Consider the following 21,166-nt stretch of genomic DNA (forward strand, 5'->3'; position numbering starts at 1 on the left):
AATTACGAATCATAATCTGGATCGTGAAAGCCTATATATGTGTGTGTGTGTGCAGTGGTTAGCGCGCTGCGTTACCAACCCGTCCACCCGAGTTCGATTCCCACTCACGACGAATAACACCGGTGGCGTTTATCAGAACCGGCCTTGGTGAGCCTCCCCTAAGTCGACTCAGCCTCAAATCAGTACGTGGTGCGGAGTGTAAACATCGCCACTGGGGATAAAAAAGGCGGCCGGGCGTGGTGTTGGCCACCCACCCACCTCGAGTGCCGTGCACGTAACGACGAGTACAGGACACATCGTTACCTCGTCATGAGACACCACCTCCCGAGGAAGGAGACGGTAGGTTCGTCACCCTGTCAGGGCGCTCACGACGAAAACGGCTCTAACGACAACATTAAAACTGGGACTTTCATGGGATGCACAAACGCACGAGGCCACTGACGCAGCGTCGCCGCGTCTACCTGGACATTTTGACTGGCACAGGTGGCGCGTGGGTTGATGCTAAGACGACAAAGATCCTCGGTAGGAGCCCTGAGAGAGCGGTTGGGGGCAAGCGCTGGTTGCGAGCACCTCTGAAGGCCCAGGGATGGGTGGCCAACACGCCCGGCCGCCTTTGTCTCCCCGGTGCCGATGTTTACTACACACCGCGCCGGGTAATCACTTGAACGTGAGTCGACCTAGGGGAGGCCCAGGACCGGTTCAGAAAATCGTCACCGATGTTGGCCGTGAGCCGCAACTGAACTCGGGTCGCCGGGTTCGTAGCGCAGCGCGCTAACCGCCGCGCCACCGCTCCCCACTACATTCAGAACATTGCACCCCCACACACACCCCAGGGCAGGGCAGGCACTGCACGCACGCACGCGTGTGTGTGTGTACAATGTTCACCATTCGTGAAAATGGCAATTGCAGCGCGCACCGCTCTCCACCGTGTCCCATCACCACGTGGAGGAAGAACTCTGGGGGGGGGGGGAGTTGAAATATTTCCTCCATAATTTGGAACGATCGATCGAGAGGGACTCAACGGAGCCGCCAATGTGGTGAAGTGGAAACCACCAGACGGACGCCTCCACTCAGCTACCCCGATACAAGCGGGGTCAGTCAGTAGGGGCAGGTCAGTGGGGTAGGGGCAGGTCAGTGGAGTAGGGGCAGGGCAGTCAGTAGGGGCAGGTCAGTCAGTAGGAGCAGATGAGTCGAGTTGGGGCAGGTCAGTCAGTAGGGGCAGGTCAGTCAGTAGGGGCAGGTCAGTCAGTAGGGGCAGGTCAGTGGGGTAGGGGCAGGTCAGTCAGTAGGGGCAGGTCAGTGGAGTTGGGGCAGGTCAGTCAGTAGGGGCAGGTCAGTGGAGTTGGGGCAGGTCAGTGGAGTTTGGGCAGCTCAGTGGGGTAGGGGCAGGTCAGTTGAGTTGGGGCAGGGCAGTTGAGTAGGGGCAGGTCAGTGGGGTAGGTGCAGGTCAGTGGGGTAGGGGCAGGGCAGTTGAGTAGGGGCAGGTCAGTCAGTAGGGGCAGGTCAGTGGGGTAGGGGCAGGTCAGTTGAGTAGGGGCAGGTCAGTGGAGTAGGGGCAGGTCAGTGGGGTAGGGGCAGGGCAGTCAGTAGGGGCAGCTCAACATCACGTCACGTGGTTCACCGCACGGAGTACTAACCGCTGCGTCACTACTCCCCACCCCCACCCTTGCCCCCCCCCCCCCCCGCACTCCTGCCCCCCCACTGAACCCGCGTAAGCTACTCAGCAGTATTTGTGTGAGCATGCAAATGATGGCCTCTGGTGTGACCTTGTGTTCTCTCCGTGTTCTCTCTGCAATGGCCCTGGCTATCTCCTCGAGCAAACAGCCATCGCCTGATGACATCGTCATCGTCGTCATCGTCGTCATCACAGCTCACAGTCGTACGCGCGTTGAACTTCTTTCGCGCCGTACGTAGCCAGCCGTGCTAATGGGAGGTGCCGGGGGAAGGACAACGAACACTAAAACGCAAAAACAAATCGTTCTTAAGCAATGAGTGTTGTCAATCGAGATGATGATGATGATTTACACGCGGCATAGCTGCCCCAGTGGCTTTCCTAATATCGGAAAGGAAGAGCGTTCCAGACGGACGCAGAAGCGCGTCCGAAAGCGGCGACCGTCTTTGTCCGACGGTTAAAACCACAAGCCGCTGCTGTCGCTTCTGCTGCTGCAAGGATGACCGCATGCAGCTCGAGTGGTTGATGCTTTGTGCTCTCGACAGAGATGAGCGAGGCGCTGCTGCTTCGTTTGTCGTCGATCCATCCACAAGCCCCACCCCTCCGCACCGCATGTGGAGCTGATCCTGCCGCTCCGTCTCCTCGCCTGCCGCGTCCCCATCCCTTTGGCCGCCCCCTCCGCCGTCAAGCGTCGACCGGAGGGGAACCACATCGTCGTGTTGACCCACGACGCGCCCTGTCCATAGCCCCCCTCCACCACCACACCCCCCCCCCCCCCCACTCGCGTTCTCTCCACAGTCAGCGTGAAGCCTCGCGCCGTGACCCCGCCACCCATGCCCCCCTCGTGCCCCCCCCGCTCCCCCCATGCCCGCCCTCCCCTGTCCTCTCCTACCGTGTCCCCCCCCCCGTGCCCCCCCCGTGCCCCCGCCCCCCCGTGCCCGCCCTCCCGTGTCCTCTCCTTCCGTGTCCCCCACCCCCAAAGTGCAGGGCCCAAGGCGGCCGCCCCTATTCACCGTACCCCCCAGGGGACGGCCTCTACCACCCACCGCGGCCTTCACCATCACGCGCCACTCACCAGCGTGCTGGAGTCACCTCCACTGCGGACAGACCAAAACAACACAAATCACCCTCGAGCCAGCTGTGGGGGGGGACGGGGGGGCCTCTCAAGTCCAGTGAAGTTGGAGGCCCGGTCCCATCGGGGTCCCATCGGGGGCAAGGGGCGTCAAGGTAGAGTCGCGGGGCATTTCTCACAAACCAAACCCTCCCTCCCTTCGCTTCTCGCGGGTTTTCTGTTGTCGTTGTTGTGTCTTCAATGAAACTCAGTCGAGTGTCGTTCACCTCGTTACCAACAAACAAACGAAACAAAAAAACCCACGCAGAGGAGGGAACACGATTAAAGATATGAACACGTGGAGGGTGGCACCATCGAACGAACAAGCGACTCGTTTTGAACACGCACGCGCACGCACGCGCACAAAGATCCCCCGTGTAGCCTTCACAGACTGTGGGGGCAAGTGCTGTTAGCGAACACCTGTGAAGGCCGGCACGGCACACGAGGGGGTGGGTGGCCAACACCACGCCCGGCCGCTTTTGTCTCCCTAGTGGCGATGTTCACACATCGCACCCGGTTTTTCATTTGAGGCTGAGTCGACGTAGGGGAGGCCCAGGACCGGTTCATATCATATAATCGTCACCGGTGTTGAGCCGTGAGCGGGATTCGAACCCGGGTCGCCAGGTTCGTAGCGCAGCGTAGCGGTAACCGCTACCCCACCGCTCCCCATGAACACAAATATAAAACGAACACACACGCGCGCGCGCGCACGTACACAAAGATAAAGTTGCCCCGTGTTAGCCTTCAACAGACTTGCCGGAGGCAAGTGCGGCGAGTTGTGCACACGCGAAGGCCGGCCAGGACACAATCGAGGAGGGTGAGTAGGGCAGGCCAGAACCAAGGTACACCATTTGAGGCTGAGTCGACCTAGGGGAGGCCCTGGACCGCGATTCAGATAATCGTCACCGGTGTTGGTGGTCGTCAGCTGGAGTTGAACTCGGGTCACCAAGTCAGTTAACCACTAAACAACCTCACCCCACCAACACAAAGATTCACCGTGTAGCCTCAACAGGCTGTTGGGGCAAGTGCTGTTAGTGACCAGCACCTATGAAGGCCGGCACGGCACTCGAGGGGTGGGTGGATGGCTAGCAAACACGCGCGCACACGCACACACGTGTAACACGCGCGCACACGCACACACGTGTAACACGCGCGCACGCGCACACAACACGCACGCGTAAACACGTGCACACCCTAAAATCCTCCAGCCAATCACAGCACAGGGCGCGCGCACACACAAATAACGATCACCCCTCACCTATATCCTCTCGTCTGCCTCTCCGACAAAACAACAAACATGTTTACTACCTGGCCTGCGCGTGACGTCAACTCTAAAGCCACGTCTACTCACGTTACAATTGTAATTACTGCCCAACTAACAGCCACCTGTTTTTCCTAAACTTTATTTTGTTTCAAGGCCGTAGCCATAGAGTCAACATTGTGGGGGGGGGGAATCTTTTAGGGGGTCTGGGGGTCCCCCCCAGAAAAAAAATATCTAAATTTGAAAACGAATTTCTTGCCATTTCCTGCCTAAAATATGAAAATAATTCACTAACACATAGAAGTTTTTACAATAATGTCTAATAATGTATTGCATTACATTGCTCCGTTTTTTTCTTTTTTACCTTTTCTTGTTTCATTGTATGTAATGGCAGAGATTAGGGATTCATAAAGTACAACCATAACCACAATCATATAAACAGAAATCAATTTTATAGCAATATATTGGGAGGGACATTTTGAGCATATTTGAATATTGGGGGGAGGATGTGTTTCCCCCAATATAAATTCTAATAATATATATATAATTATAATCACCCCCTTGCTTTGTTTATATTTTTAGCAGGCGAGGCCCCACCAAGCTACGTTGCTCTTTTTCAGAAGCGACCTGGCGATCACAAAGATGGCTCAACGAAGTGGGCTTTTCATCATCATCATCGTGTGATGTGCTAAATGGGGGGAGGGGGAAGGGAAAAACCGAGGATCCGGATATACAGCAGGCGTTAACATGAAATGGGTTGATGATGGGTGGCCATGTGGAGTTGGGGACAGGCAAGGCGTCATGAGTGCGAGTGGGGGATGACAACCAGCGGAGAAGGAAGGGTTTGTGCAAGAGGGAATGCCGTATTGGCAGCGAAATGCACCACGCGTGAAACGGACAGCACCTGTGCCATGTGCATTGTCATGGTCGCACCGTGCGTACGCGTTGCTCTGTCTCCTGTACCACGCCCGGCCGCCTTTGTCTCCCCGGTGCCGATGTTTACTACACACCGCGCCGGGTACTCGCTTGAACGTGAGTCGACCTAGGGGAGGCCCAGGACCGGTTCAGAAAATCGTCACCGATGTTGGCAGTGAGCCGGAACTGAACTCGGGTCGCCGGGTTCGTAGCGCAGCGCGCTAACCGCCGCGCCAACGCTCCCCACAACATTCAGAACAACATTGCACCCCCACACACACCCCAGGGCAGGGCAGGCACTGCATGCACGCGTTTTTGTGTGTACAATAGTCACCATTCGTGAAAATTTCATTTCATTTATTCGGTATAACCCTGTGAGCCATGAGGCTCTCGACTCGGGTGCAACCGCAACAAAACAAAAACAAGAAACATCTCGATTTGAAGTTTTCGTGACAGCAGGGATCCATACTGGTTGGTTTTTTCGATAAAGTTACGTGGATATAATTTAATTTATTTTGTTTTATATCTGCGTGACTTTGCCGAAAGAACCAAAGAGTATGAACACGCAACATCTTAAAGTAACTATACGCAACAGAAACAAAATCCTGGAAAAAAACAGCAACGTTTTCCTGAAAAAAGCATCGCATTTTAACGCCGTGTGCAAACAATCCCAGTTGGGATGCAAGTCAACCAATCAACTTCTTGGTTCTTTCGGTAAAGTCACGTAGAAGGTAAATAATAAAATAATAAAATTAAAACATAATAAAATACAATTCTCACGACGTTTCGGCCACAAAGCAAGCAGCCGTCCTCAGGTGAATTTTCATCGAAATTCAACCAATCAATTGCAGCGAGCACCGTTCTCCACCATGTCCCATCACCACGTGGGGGGGGCGGGGTGTGGAGGGGGGGATATCGAACCGGGGTCGTAGCGGGGTTTCGTAGAGCAGCGCGCTCACCGTTACGACACCGCATCTGGGCAGTGTCTCTCACCGCCCAGGGCTCCAACGAGACCTTTGAACTCGTACCCAGAGCGTGTTTTCGCGTCCCAGAGGGGACAAAACAACTTCAATGGAACTTCTCGTGCCAATTCCTCCACCCCCCACCCCGCCCTCTTTTTTGTGTAATCCATTCCGCAAACGCACTCCCCGAGTCAGCATCGCGGTGTTGGGACAGCGGGTGGTGACGTCACAGGGGATCAGTGCTGATGAGTTTCATCAGAGAGGGCGGGGAGTTTGTGCCTCGTGGGTTTGGATGTTTCGCGTCGTGTGTTTGTGTGGGGAGCGGTGGTGCAGCGGTTAGCGCTACGCTGCGCTATGAACCCGGCGACCCGGGTTCGATTCCCGCTCACGGCCAACACCCAGTGACGATTATCTAAACCCGGTCCTGGGCATCCCCTAGGTCGACTCGGCCATAAAATGAGTACCTGCGTGCGGTGTGTAAACATCGCCACTGGGGAGACAAAGGCGGTCGGGCGTGGTGCTGGCCACCCACCCACTCGTGTACCGTTCTGGCCTTCGTATGTGCTCGCGAACAGGACTTTCCCCTACAGTCTGTTAAGGCTGTACGGGTGACCTTTGTTTTGTGCTTCGCCAACCGCCTAAAGCACTAAACGGTCGGGGACAGGATTCCAAACGCTGTGAGTTCAGAGGCGAGCTGAACGAATAATACGGCCACGCTCTCTTTGGAGTTGCTGGTCGAGGCAAGGCTCAGAGCATTGCAAACGCAAATGCAGCGGTCACGTGACGTGCGCGCAAGGCACGATGGGAGTCGTGGCTCCCTGCTGCTCGTAAACAGCAGCAGCAGAAGCACACCTTTCGCGGATTGTTACATCTCATGAGTTGGTGGTCTAGACAAGGCTCAGAGCATTGCACGCGCAAATGTGGCGGTCACGTGACGTGCGCGCAAGGCACGATGGGAGTCGTTGCTTTGTGAGCAGCAACAAACCTTTAACGGTCCAAAAGCCAGGCGACATCGTGTTTATTAAACGTATTTGAACACTGCCATTAAACGTTCAATTGTGTAATCTTTGAGTGAATATGTCATTTGCTGTATGAACTTTCAACAATGCGAATTCAACTCCAACGAAGCTTGGGGAGATGAATGGCGTTCTAGAAGGGCTCACAATCCGGCACCTCGTGAAAGACCCAACGCAGAAGACCACTCTGGGTTTGACCTTTCACTCAGTTCGTGGTCAACCCTAACCCGCATCCGCACAGACCACGGCAGATTGCGGCTGATTAGTTTGATGCAGAAATGTAAAAATATAAAAAAAAAACTCTCCGGCAGTGTGCAACTGCGGTCATCCAAAACAGACGGTAACAATGTCCCATGATCGAAAGCGTGCCAAGGCGACATCACAGCGATGGCGATGATGGCTTGCCCGCCTGAAATGTTGAAATTTGTAGCTGTTTGTTCTGCTTCTACATCAGCCCGTACGGAAAAAATAAAAATTATTTGTACAAATATTGTTCGTGTGCGTGTGTGTGTCTTCGTCCTTTTCAGATGACACACAGCAGCAGCGAATCATCGCCGGCCTTAACTTATCTGAACGTCATCTGTATAAAGCGCCTTAACTAAGGCTCCTTAACCAAGGCGCTTTCCAGAGAAGTAAGGAGCGGTAACGAGAGCGTGCGTGTGTGAATGTAACGGCGGTGATGAGGTGAATGCAATGGGCGAGAGGAAGCAATGGGGGGTGGGGTGAATCTGCAAACCGTGTCAACACACGCGGTTTACCCCGTATTCTTGTACAGGGAAATTGACTTTTCAGGTCCATACGGCGTACAGCCGTTTCAATGCGGGCAAACATGTTGTTTTGTTTATTTGTTTGTGTTTCTCCCTTGTAATGGGACTTTGTGTGATGAGCGTTGAGATTTTTAAGGGTCACGGGGTGACCACTAAGGTCTGAATTTGTCTGTAATAAGGTAGGGGCACTGCTAAGGTATGAATCTGTGATGCGTGAGCGACATTGGTGACAGGAAATGATGAAGAATTTATTGACTTCATGTGGGAATTAGTGGTAGCTATGCAATGGGGATATGAAGAGGGAACAGGAGCTTTGATGGTTGTACTGCCGGCAGCAGACTAATGTTTTTGCTCTGCGTGCAGATTTGAGCTACCGTCGGAGGCCGTAGTACTGCAAGGAGGGCTGGGTGCAGATGCAACACTTGTAGTATAATTTGTTTTTAATATTACACAGAAAACAGGGGGAACATAGACATAGAGTCGGGAGAGAGGGGGTAGAGAGAGAGGGGTAGAGAGATAGGGGGTAGAGAGAGAGGGTGTAGAGAGAGAGAGGGGGTAGTGAGAGAGGGGGGGGGGTAGAGAGAGAGGGGGGTAGAGAGAGGGGGTAGAGCGAGAGGGGGGGGGTAGAGAGAGAGGGGGGGGGGGGTAGAAAAAGGGGGTAGAGAGAGAGGGGGTAGAGGGCGTAGAGAGAGAGAGGGGGTAGAGAGAGAGGGGGGGTAGAGAGAGGGGGGGTAGAGAGAGGGGGTAGAGAGAGAGGGGGGGGTAGAGAGAGGGGGTAGAGAGAGAGAGGGGGTAGAGAGAGAGGGGGTAGATATAGAGGGGGTAGAGAGAGAGAGGGGGTAGAGAGAGGGAGGGTAGAGAGAGGGGGTAGAGAGAGGGGGTAGAGAGAGAGGGGGGTAGAGAGAGAGGGAATGGGGTAAGAAGGAGGAGAGCAGAGCGTGAAATCTTTTGTGAAATCTTTCATTTAAAAAGCGGGGGGGGGGGCACATAAAACAAAGCATTGAAAAAAAAACGAAATGATGAACGAAGCAAAAATGCCGACTACACCGAGCATCTTCTTGTTTCCTCTGATCGTAAAAAAAAGTTTTAAAAAAGATGACTACTTCTAGATTTGAAGCTTTCGTGACTGCAAGGATTCATATTCTTAGGTTTTTTCGGTAAAGTCACGTAGGTAAAACATTAAAATTAATAAAAGTAAAATAAAATAAAAATCACGACGTTTCGGAGGCAACACAAGCTTCCGTCTTCAGGTGGAACCGTCACAGCCACGACAGCTGTATCAAGTAAATGAGAGATGACTACCGGCAGCAGATTCCGGCCCCCAGGGTAGGCCTCGGCAAGGTAAGGTAAAAGTGTAAAAACAACGAGCCTACCTTTACCCTACCTTTTACCTTACCACAATACAATCACTCTACCCTACCTTTTACCCTTTAGCAGGTAAGGTAAAAGTGTAAAAAGCAACGAGCCTACCTTTACCCTACCTTTTACCCTTACCACAATACAATCACTCTACCCTACCTTTTACCCTTTAGCAGGCAAGTTAAAAGGTAAAAAGCAACGAGCCTACCTTTACCCTACCTTTTACCTTACCACAATACAATCACTCTACCCTACCTGTTACCCTTTAGCAGGTAAGGTAAAAGGTAAAAAGCAACGAGCCTACCTTTACCCTACCTTTTACCCTTACCACAATACAATCACTCTACCCTACCTTTTACCCTTAGGCAGATAAGGTAAAAGGTAAAAAGCAACGAGCCTACCTTTACCCTACCCTTTACCTTACCACAATACAATCACTCTACCCTACCTGTTACCCTTTAGCAGGTAAGGTAAAAGGTAAAAAGCAACGAGCCTACCTTTACCCTACCTTTTACCTTACCACAATACAATCACTCTACCCTACCTTTTACCCTTTAGCAGGTAAGGTAAAAGGTAAAAAGCAACGAGCCTACCTTTACCCTACCCTTTACCTTACCACAATACAATCACTCTACCCTACCTTTTACCCTTTAGCAGGTAAGGTAAAAGGTAAAAAGCAACGAGCCTACCTTTACCCTACCTTTTACCTTACCACAATACAATCACTCTACCCTACCTTTTACCCTTTAGCAGGTAAGGTAAAAGTGTAAAAAGCAACGAGCCTACCTTTACCCTACCTTTTACCCTTACCACAATACAATCACTCTACCCTACCCTTTTACCCTTTAGCAGGTAAGGTAAAAGTGTAAAAAGCAACGAGCCTACCTTTACCCTACCTTTTACCCTTACCACAATACAATCACTCTACCCTACCCTTTTACCCTTTAGCAGGTAAGGTAAAAGTGTAAAAACAACAAGCCTACCTTTACCCTACCCTTTACCTTACCACAATACAATCACTCTACCCTACCTTTTACCCTTTAGCAGGTAAGGTAAAAGGTAAAAAGCAACGAGCCTACCTTTACCCTACCCTTTAGCCTTATCCCTTGGCATGTCGACACCTTTACCCTTTTATCCGGTAAAAAGGGTACAATTACCTTACCTTGCCGAGGCCTACCCTAGGGTACTCGTGTCAATGAGACTCCTACCCTGGTCTCTCTCTCTCTGTGGTGAGTTCTCACCCGATTATAATTATCACTAAAATCAACTTGATCATTGCACGTCTACCATTGTTGGCAGGAACAATATGCTACTAAAGAAAAATAGGCTTTAGCCTATCTGGCAAGAATACAGAAGGTGTCAACGTGTTGCAACACAGTCGCAAGTCACGCTAGCTCGTGGTCAAATTCGCACGCAAAGATAATTTGATATAATGTAATGCATTATCCTTGAGACGGATTGGCCTACACAAGAGACAAAGCCTCATTCACGGCCGCGTCTCACCACTGGCGTTAGACCGGAGAACAACGCCAAAAGACGAACGGTCACAAAGACACTGCAAACATCAAAGCGTTAGCAGCTCGTGTAGAGCAGTTACACTCTTTGCCGCTCTCAAGATGATGACAAGAAGAGACGAGGGCTCTGCATCTCAACACATCCTCATGCCGTTGCCGGAGAGGGGAAAAGCCCCAAATCGAGTCAATTTGCGATGTCACTTATTTGCGAAACGTTTGACACGAACGGGCCGTGACGCTTGCGGGCGGGCGGTACGTGAGGACAGACTGCTGCCGAACGGCATTGTGGGGGGATCATTAACAGAGCCGACGGTGAAGAAGCTGCACACGTCTCAAGAATTGGTAGGGTTAAACGGTTTAACGAAAATAAATTTAAAAAGCAAACTCCGTATTAGCCAGGGCGGCCGACCGAGTTCGAACCGCGAACCTCTGCCGACGTGCAAAACCCAAAGACAAAGATCCCCCCCCCACCACGCCCGTATAGCCTGCACAGACTGTTGGGGCAAGTGCTGTTAGCGAGCACCTATGAAGGCCGGCACGGTACTCGAGGGGGTGGGTGGCCAGCACCACGCCCGGCCGCCTTTGTCTCCCCAGTGGGGATGTTTAACGATACACACCCACATCGCCCCCCCCCCCCCCCACAGCAACTTGACAATTGCGAAAACATTGAATGCATTTGTTTTCCGCCCGACGTGCGGGTAACATCGTCCCTGCCTCCCTCCCTCCCTTTGCGCGCAGACTCACGACGCAAACACGGAGCAGTCGCCGCCCCCCCCCTCCAATCACCTCCACCCACCTCCCTCCCTCCCTTGCAACCCCGCCAACCCCCCCCACCACCTCCCCCCATTTCTGCGTTTCGCAATCGGCTTCGTCGAATATTGTCGTCAACAGGCTGGGACCGGAGTAACGGTAGACACATGGACTCGAAATGGCATTTAAAACAACGCAAACACACACACACACGCGCACACCAACAACAACCCCAGTGCCGCAGTGTAAAATGTTAACCACATGGCGTGAGAGAGAAAAATGTGTCGGTTCATCATCCTCCTTGTCTATTGTTGTCGTTGTTGTTGTTGGTGGTGGTGTTGTGTGTGTGCTTTCTTTAGTACGGCAGGATCTGGTTTCCAACTTCTCAGTTGGATTTCATCACCAGGAACGGTGGGTTTTTTCCGTGCCGGATTGCCGGTCCATTTAGTACGGGGGAGAGGCGGGGAGGGGTGGGGGTCCGGCCACCCGTTCGTTCTCCAGGCGCGGCAGATGACAAACACACACACACAAAGATAAAGACAAAGATCCCCCCGTATAGCCTTAACAACAACCGCCGTCCACCACGAAACTAAACACTTAAACAAGTGTTATTTCATTTACTTAGAAGCGACCTGGCCACCACAAATGACAACTCAAAGAAGTGGCTCATTTCATCATCGTGTGGGCGTTCATAGCAGTAGCCGAATAGTCTACACGCGTGACGTTGTTGGTTCTAAATGTGGAGGGAAACACCGGAGGACCCAGAGACTAAAATCCACGCGACCACGGGGAGAGAGAGACATGCAAATATACAGCAGCAGCAGGCGTCAGGGTCGGGATGGAACCCACGACCTCCTGTAAACCAGGCGAGGTAGTTAACATCTCATAGCCACCGTGATGATGATGAGAGAGAGACACTTAAACTCCAAATATACAGCTTGCGTCAGGGTCGGGATGGAACCCACGACCTGTATACCAGGCGAGGTAGTTAACATCTCATAGCCACCGTGATGATGATGAGAGAGAGAGACACTCAAACTACAAATATACAGCAGGCGTCAATGTCGGGATCGAACCCACGATTTCCTGTATACCAGGTGAGGTAGTTAACATCTCCTAGCCACTGTGATGATGATGAAAGAGAGAGACACGCAAACTCCAAATATACAGCAGGCGTCAGGGTCGGGGTGGAACCCACGATTTCCTGCATACCATGCGAGGTAGTTAACATCTCCTAGCCACTGTGATGATGATGAAAGAGAGAGACACTTAAACTCCAAATATACAGCTTGCGTCAGGGTCGGGATGGAACCCACGACCTCCTGCATACCAGGCGAGGTAGTTAACATCTCCTAGCCACCGTGATGATGATGATGATGAGAAAGAGAGACACGCAAACTCCAAATCTACAGCAGGCGTCAGGGTCGGGGTGGAACCCACAACCTCCTGCATACCAGGCGAGGTAGTTAACATCTCATAGCCACCGTGATGATGATGAGAGAGAGACACTTAAACTCCAAATATACAGCTTGCGTCAGGGTCGGGATGGAACCCACGACCTCCTGCATACCAGGCGAGGTAGTTAACATCTCCTAGCCACCGTGATGATGATGATGATGATGAGAGAGAGAGACACGCAAACTCCAAATCTACAGCAGGCGTCAGGGTCGGGGTGGAACCCACGACCTCCTGCATACCAGGCGAGGTAGTTAACATCTCCTAGCCACCGTGATGATGATGAGAGAGAGACATGTAAACTACAAATATACAGCAGCAGGCGTCAGAGTCGGGATCGAACCCACGACCTCCTGTATACCAGAAAATGGCTGTTATTATTCCCCACGAAAGACACAACTGCACACCGCGTTTTCTCATTGAAAATAGGTACATTTCAAAATTTCATTGTCCTGGTCAATAATAGTAGTTTTCTGTACTTTTGAGTCATAAACAATTAGGAAATAACACAAATTTGCATTTTTGGAACAATTTTTTTTGTTACACTGTTTTTATCGAGGCTTCACCACCCCTCCCCACCCGTTTCCTATGCATACGAATTTAGGTTAATGTATTCTCCCCCCTCCATGCGTACGTACTAAATGGATGTCCCCTAAGTCGACGGGGTAAGCAGCGGTCCACGTGAAAGTCGGTAAAGTGTGGGTACTCCGACGTCTTCCATAAGACGCCTGGCCACCGTGGAAGAGTAGACCAAATACACATTCTGGAGGAGGGAGCTCTCTCTCTCTCGAGGACGGCTCCTCCAGCCAGCAGTGGCGAGAGGCAAGGCATTTCAGTACCCACACTTTACCCCACCACGCAGAGCCGGCCCAGCCACTAAGCGACCCTTGCAATTGCAAAGGGCCCCGTGGCCAGCAGAGGGCCCCCGAGAGTCACTGCTAGCTGGTGGGTGAAAAAAATCATACATCAAAGGGGCCTCCAACCACATTTTGCTTAGGGCCCCCAAAGGTCTAGGGCCGGTTCTGCCACCACGGCACATTGGACCATCTGCCGCTCGACTTGATGTCCTGGCTGTTGTGGTCACGTGTTCATTGCAGGGTGAACAGAGGCAATTGGGATGAGAATTTCAGACACTCCCCCCCTCCCTCCCCGCCCTTTGTTTCAGCTGCCGCGCCAGGAGATAGAAACGAACCGGCGGGTCCGAAAGCGTTGCGAGTTCCAGTGCGCGGACCAATCACAGTTAAGCGGCAGTTTCTCCTGTTTCAGCCGCGGTGAGACTCGTATCGTGTATTGTAATCGTTTGATGTCACGTGGTTCACGGGGCTATTGTGACAGTGCAGAAGGCAAGGTATTTGACGTCATGGCATTCCTTCGATACCTTCCTCATTTCTGACCTGGGTGTGTGTCTGTGTGTGTCTGTGTGTGTGTCTGTGTGTGTGTCTTTGTATGTGTGTCTTGTGTGTGTGTCTGTGTGTGTTTGTCTTGTGTGTGTGTGTCTTGTGTGTCTGTGTGTCTTGTGTGTGTGTGTGTCTGTGTGTGCCTTGTGTGTGCCTTGTGTGTGTGTCTGTGTGTGTGTCTGTGTGTGTGTGTCTGTGTGTGCCTTGTGTGTGTGTGTCTGTGTGTGTGTGTGTCTGTGTGTGCCTGAGTGGGGAGCGGTAGTGTAGCGGTTAGCGCGCTGCGCTATGAACCTGTCGACCCGAGTTCGATTCCCGCTCACGGCCAACACCAGTGACGATTATCTGAACCGGTCAGCCTCAAATTAGTATCTGGTGCGGTGTGTAAACATCGCTACTAGGGAGACAAAGGCGGTCGGGCGTGGTGCTGGCCACCCACCCCATTGTGTAGCGCAGCGCGCTCGCTAGCAGCACTTGTCCCTACAGTCTGGTAAGGCTATACGGGGGTCTTTGTCTTTGGTTTGTGTGTGCCTATGTGTGCCTATGTGTGCCTATGTGTGCCTATGTGTTGGCACAGTAGGGGGGCACAGGTGGTGCATCAGCCAGTCATCTCAATCAGTCGACCCGTGTTGCACCTGTGACCTGCTGCCACTTCACGTGGCCTCAACGTGCACCTAGCCTGGCACAAGCGCCGTGGTGACGTCGCCGCCACTTAGTGGGGAATGGCGATGGTTGTTGTTGTTATTGTGTGTGTGTCTGCGTTAGCGGACGGTTCAGTGTTGAACTGTGACACACATTTTCACTGAACCGAATCTCTCACTCAACAAAAGACAAAGATCCCCCGTGTAGCCTTAACAGACTGTTGCAACAAGTGCTGTTAGCGAGCACCTATGAAGGCCGGCAAGGCACACGAGGGGGTTGGTGGCCAGCTCCCCAGTGGCGATGTTAACACATCGCACCAGGTACTTATTTGAGGCTGAGTCGACCTAGGAGAGGCCCAGGACCGGTTCAGATCATCGCCACCGGTGTTGGCCGTGAGCGGGAATCGAACTCGGCGCGCTAACCGCTACACTACCGCTCCCCGCGCATAGACACACACAAACGCACACAGCAGGCACACAATAACATATACACTCCAACATAGAATTTTAAAAATGCAGACTCGCATGCGTAGATACGTACACTGAACGCAAGTACACTCTACCATGCATTCACATACGCAAACATACAAATGCGCTCTAACGTTATCATTCACGCTCACACACACACGTTATCATTCACGCTCACACACACACAACTACCACAGCCGACATCACCACGGCGCTTGTGCCAGGCTAGGTGCACCTTGAGGCCACGTAAAGTGTAGAAGGCTCGCTGGCAGGAGGTCACGGGACAGACCCGGGTGCCATTGGGTTGACTGACTGAGATGACTGGCAGATGCACCACCTGTGCTACCCACTATGCCACCTTGCTGCGCTTTAGCCACCCGGCACGCCGCTCGTTGTTGTGAGCATCGCTCCGCTGTTGTTCGAGGGCGACTGCCCAGTAGCGTCATTCACGAGCCTCTTCCACTGAGGCCGATCTTGACACCGCTGGTACCGGTCATCGGCAAGTCCACTCAGCTCCACAACCTCCTGTACCACATCACTCCATCTCTTCTCCAGCCCGTGCCGTGCCCGTTTTGCCCCCCTCTATGCGGCCAAACAGAAGCTGCTTGGGCATGCGGTGGCTGGGCATGCGGGCTACATGACCCAGCCTCGCCTGCCGGAGGAGCTCACCGATGGGACTGTGTCCAGATCTCTCAATGATCTGTGAGCTCCCTCGCACAATCCAGCCTGGCTAAATATACCCAATAATTGATCATCGGCGTGAACCTTTAAAACTGGTGCAGACGTTCCTTCAGAGGGGTTGCACCTGGAGCGACATGCCAGGTAGCTTCCACACAGCTACCAAGTCAACTCATACACACACACACACTAATGTGATCAATCACCTACGACAGACACTCAACAAACCATACATTCACCCACACGCTCTCACTCACCCATGCGTGCATTAGCTCGTGTAATTGCTAACTCTACAGGGCGACAGTTTAACCTCGATATAATGAGTATATCTGGCGTAAAGTGTTCACATCAGCACTGGGGAAACAAAGGCGGTCAGGCACGGCAACCGTCACGTAAGACTCGCAGACCTTAATAGGCGCTCGCGTATTCACTCACCCGTTCGCATACCCACTCGTTTAATCACTCACCTATATACACTCACTCACTCACTGAGTTACCCATACACAAACTCTCACTCATTCACTCACTCATACTGCAACACAGCCATGGATCCACTGCCCCAACAGCCTGGAACAGAGTGTTGGGGCAAGTGCTGTCTGAGCCGGGAGGCCCAGGACCGGCACAAATAATCGTCACTGGTGTTGGCCGTGAGCGGGAATCGAACTCGGGTCGCCGGGTTCGTTAACCGCCACGCTACCCCTTAACCCGCACTCGCCCATACACACACAAAGACAAAGGTCCCCCGTGTAGCCTCAACAGACTGTTGGGGCAAGTGCTGTTCGCGAGCAGCGCCTATGAAGGCCGGCACGGTACACGAGGGGGTGGGTGGCCAATACCACGCCTGGCCGCCTTTGTCTCCCTCGTGGCGATGTTTACACATCGCACGAGGTACTCATTTGAGGTTGAGCCGACCTTGGGGAGGCCCTGGACCGGCTTAAATAATCGTCACTGGTGTTGGCCGTGAGCGGGAATCGAACCCGGGTCGCCAGGTTCATAGCGCAGCGCGCTAACTGCTACACCACCGCTCCCCACGCCTGGCACACACAAACACACACACACAGACACACACACAGACAGACACACACGGGCGCGCACAAATCACTGCCATGACGTCTTCATGACCATCGTGAGCCATGATCCATCCGCTGCTGGATGAAGGCCTCCCCAATCCGCCCCTCTCTGTCCCTCCACACCCCCCCTCCTTGCCCCCCACCCCCTCATGATCAGTGTGGGCTAACACGCCAATCAAACGGTGGCACGACGCCAGTGGCCCTATCACTTTCCCCTGCCCAAGGAGATTAAAACCATTCGTGTTTTGCACAATGCCGGTTACACCAAAGCGTGCGTCACAATGGCCACCACGTGTGTGGTCACATGTGTAGTTACATGTGTTGACACGTGGTGACATGGGTGGTGACATGTGGTGACATGTGTGTGGTGACATGTGTAGTTACATGTGTTGACATGTGTTGACATGTGTGTGGTGACATGTGAGTTCGACTCCCCTCGCTGACGGAACGCCAACGCCGGCGACGATTATCTGAACAGGTCCTGCGCTTCCCCTAGGTCGACTCAGCCTCAAATGGCTCGTTAATTGTCTGAAAGCATCTTAATATGTAGAGGGCAGCAGAGCTTGGCCGATTATTGGTGGCGCCAGCTCACCGGCGGGCAGCTCCTGCCTTCCGGCTCGTGTATGTGGTTCCTACTCGGCAATTGTGAGAAGCGATATATGAATCTAAACGTTGATCATTATAATTATTATCCATAATAGAGGTTTTTTTGTTTGTTAGATCGCGTAAATATAAATGTGTCGTTAAACCCGCCGCCACCCGACACAGCCAATTAGTAAGGTTTGTCACGTGACGTGCCAATTAGTCACTAGTTGAGCACACCGGTTGTGTGTTGGAGAGCAAACCCACAACATTTACCGCGTGAGTGCCGTGGCGTTTCGCCGGTAATTAAAACCAACCTCATCAGGCGACAGCCAGAATTGTGGAGAAATCCTCCTGTTTCGAGCTTAACAATATCGGTGAGCGAAAGCCGACGGTACGTCTAAAACTCACGTTATAATTATTGTTAGTGTTGCCTGCATAAGGTCGCCATGATCATCGCAGTCATGATGAGAGTGTGGTTTTTGCGATGAATGCAGTCCCATAGTCTAGATGGAGTACGCTGGACAATGACATCTGGTAATTCAGCGGTGTTTGTTCAGCTCGGCCCGACTCTGCTGATGAGATGAAGAAGATATAAACCGATCCGGAGTGTTTTGGCTTGCTCAAACAAATGCTGCTGCAGCTGCAACAGCTGATAATATTGGTGAAGTAAGCCAATAGGCTGATGAACGAAATAAGAGTCATATTGCTTTCACAATCGTAAGACCATCATAGGAATTATCATCTAGTTTATAATATCATCATCATCGTCGACGTCGTGATCATTTGCTTCCTAACATCATCTTCATTACTCTTTGGTTCTTTCGGTAAAGTCACCTGATGATGGACGCTTGTGTTGCGCCCGAAACGTCGTGATTTATTTTATTTTCCACCTACGTGACTTTACCGAAAGAACCAAAGAGTATGGATTCCTGCAGTCATGAAAGCTTCAAATCATCATCTTCATTGCCATCATCATCTTCATGGGATGCTCAATCCTCCGTGAAGACGTAATTGGTCCAAACAGCCCGATGTGGCAGCACCCTCCTGAAAGTGAGTTTTGAGACTCAGCGAGTCTCTGCACTGTGTACCGCATGTAGCTTTTTAATTATTATTCTTCTTCAAAAACAACGTGGTCCCATCGGTGCATATAATTTACCATCGCGAATATAAATACATCCGACGTTATTAATAATCCGTAACAAGATTTAGAACAAAAACATGCGTTACAAAAACAGAAAAGAGTTATCCATGAGAGGGTTTTTTTAGCTGTCGCCTGATGAAGCTGGTTGTAATTACTGGCGAAACGTCGTACTCAGATTGTAAATGTTGTGGCTTGGCTCTCCAACAACACCGGCGTGCTGTACTAGTACACTACACTATACACAACACAATAGACTACACTATACACTACACTACTATACACTACACTATACACTACTATATACACTAGTGCTGTACCTGTGACGAATTGGCCACGTTCTGTTGACGTGACAACCCTTACTAGTTGGCTGTGTCGGGTGGTGGCGGGTTTTAACGACACATTTATATATTTACACGACCTAACCCAACAAATAAAACCCTCTATTATAAACTAGCTTTACTACCCGGCTTCACCCGGGACTTGGATTCACCACGCCCGGCCGCCTTTGTCTCCCCAGTGGCGATGTTCACACACCACACGCTCGTTTGAGGCTGAGTCGACCTAGGGGAGGGCCCAGGACCGGTTGAAATAATCGTCACTGGTGGTGGCCGTGGGCGGGCGGGAATCGAACTCGAGTCGCCGGGTTCGTAGCGCAGCGTGCTACCCTCTACACTACAATGCGTTACGCTTCCACATGCGCGGGTCACGTGACAGATGTGACGTCACAGCTCACTTGGCGTGCAAAAAATATATGCATTTTTGCGCCCCCCCCCCCAAAAAAAATACCCACATGTCAAATTTTAAGTTTGTTGCATGTCGGAAAGTACGCTAAACATTTTGAACAGACACACAACTAATAGCTTTTATATATATGGTGATGATGATGATATTGTTCGCGAAAGCCTGCGACTACGTGTTAAACAGAAAAATAGTTTCATATTCTTTGGGTCTTTCGGTAAAGTCACGTAGATAGGTTCAAAGAAAATAACAAAGAAAATAACAAAAAACTACGACGTTTCGATCGCAACACAAGCCGTCGTCACCAGGAAAAGGGGATTAGCTTTTAAAGGCAAAATGTTTACAAAGAATATATCGAAACGTGGTAGCTTTTTGTTATTTGTTTCGTTATTTTCTTTCAACCTATCTACGTGACTTTACCGAAAGACCCAGAGAATATGAATTCCTGCAGTCACGAAAGCTTGAAGTCAAGACAGAAAAGAGTTTAGTAAGGAGGCGTGTGTGGGAGCGGTGCATGCCGGGAATGACGTGGAGTGGGGGGGGTTGACATCAGGGGCGGTGACGCGTTCCCCCAGGGGTTGTGCGTTCGCCGCTCGTTGTGACGGAGGTTCGAATTACAGCGGCAGCCCCAGTAAACACCGCAGTGGTGCGGCTTGCCCACCCAAAGTTCCACAGTTGACGTTGAGAGATCCCGTGGCGTGTTTCGCAAGGAGCGGCTTGCCCAGTTTGCGTGCCGCAAATGCGTCAGGGTCCAAAGTTGTGTTGTTGTTGTTATTGTTGTATGTGTTGTTGTTGCCACGGGGGCGATAATGACACCGCAAACAAAATGGCGTTGCGGTGGCGAGATGTTAACTACCTCGCCTGGTATACGGGAGGTCGTGGGTTCAATCCCCACCCTGACGCCTGCTGCTGTATATTTGGAGTTTGCGTGTCTCTCTTTCTCCCCATGGACGCATGGATTTTTCGCCCGAGTCCTCCTCTGGTTTTCCTCGCAACATTTAGAATCAAAATGACGCGTTTAGAGTATTCGGCCGCTAATATTTTCCAAATGAGCCACTTGGTTGAGCAATCATTTGTGGTGGCCAAGTCGCTTCTGAAAAAGAGCTGTATAGCTCAGTGGGGTCTCACCTGGTAACATTAAACTAGCGTCTCGTTATGCAACTGAGTGGGCTCGAGCAAGACACGGCCAGAAGGGATGTCCTCTGTGCTATGAATGTTGAACTTATTTGACACCGTACGTAGCCAGCCGTGCTAATCGGGGTACAGAGTCTATGGGCAGTGTTGAGTGTATGGGCAGTGTTAGTCTATGGGCAGTGTTGAGTCTATGGGTGGTGTTCGTCTATGGGTAGTATTAGTCTATAGGCAGTGTCGAGTCTTTGAGCAATGTTGAGTCTATGGGCAGTGTGAGTCTATAGATAGTATTAGTCTATGGGCAGTGTTGTGTCCATGGGCAGTGTTAGTCTATGGGTAGTGTTAGTCTATGGGCAGTGTTGAGTCTATGGTTAGTGTTAGTCTATGGGCAGTGTTGAGTCTATGGGCAGTGTTAGTCTATGGATAGTATTTATCTATGGGCAGTGTCGAGTCTATGGGCAGTGTTGTGTCCATGGGCAGTGTTAGTCTATGGGTAGTGTTAGTCTATGAGCAGTACTTATGTATGTTGAACTTCCTT

This window comes from Lampetra fluviatilis, chromosome 42 (genome assembly GCF_964198595.1).
Source record: "Lampetra fluviatilis chromosome 42, kcLamFluv1.1, whole genome shotgun sequence".
NCBI lineage: Eukaryota > Metazoa > Chordata > Hyperoartia > Petromyzontiformes > Petromyzontidae > Lampetra > Lampetra fluviatilis.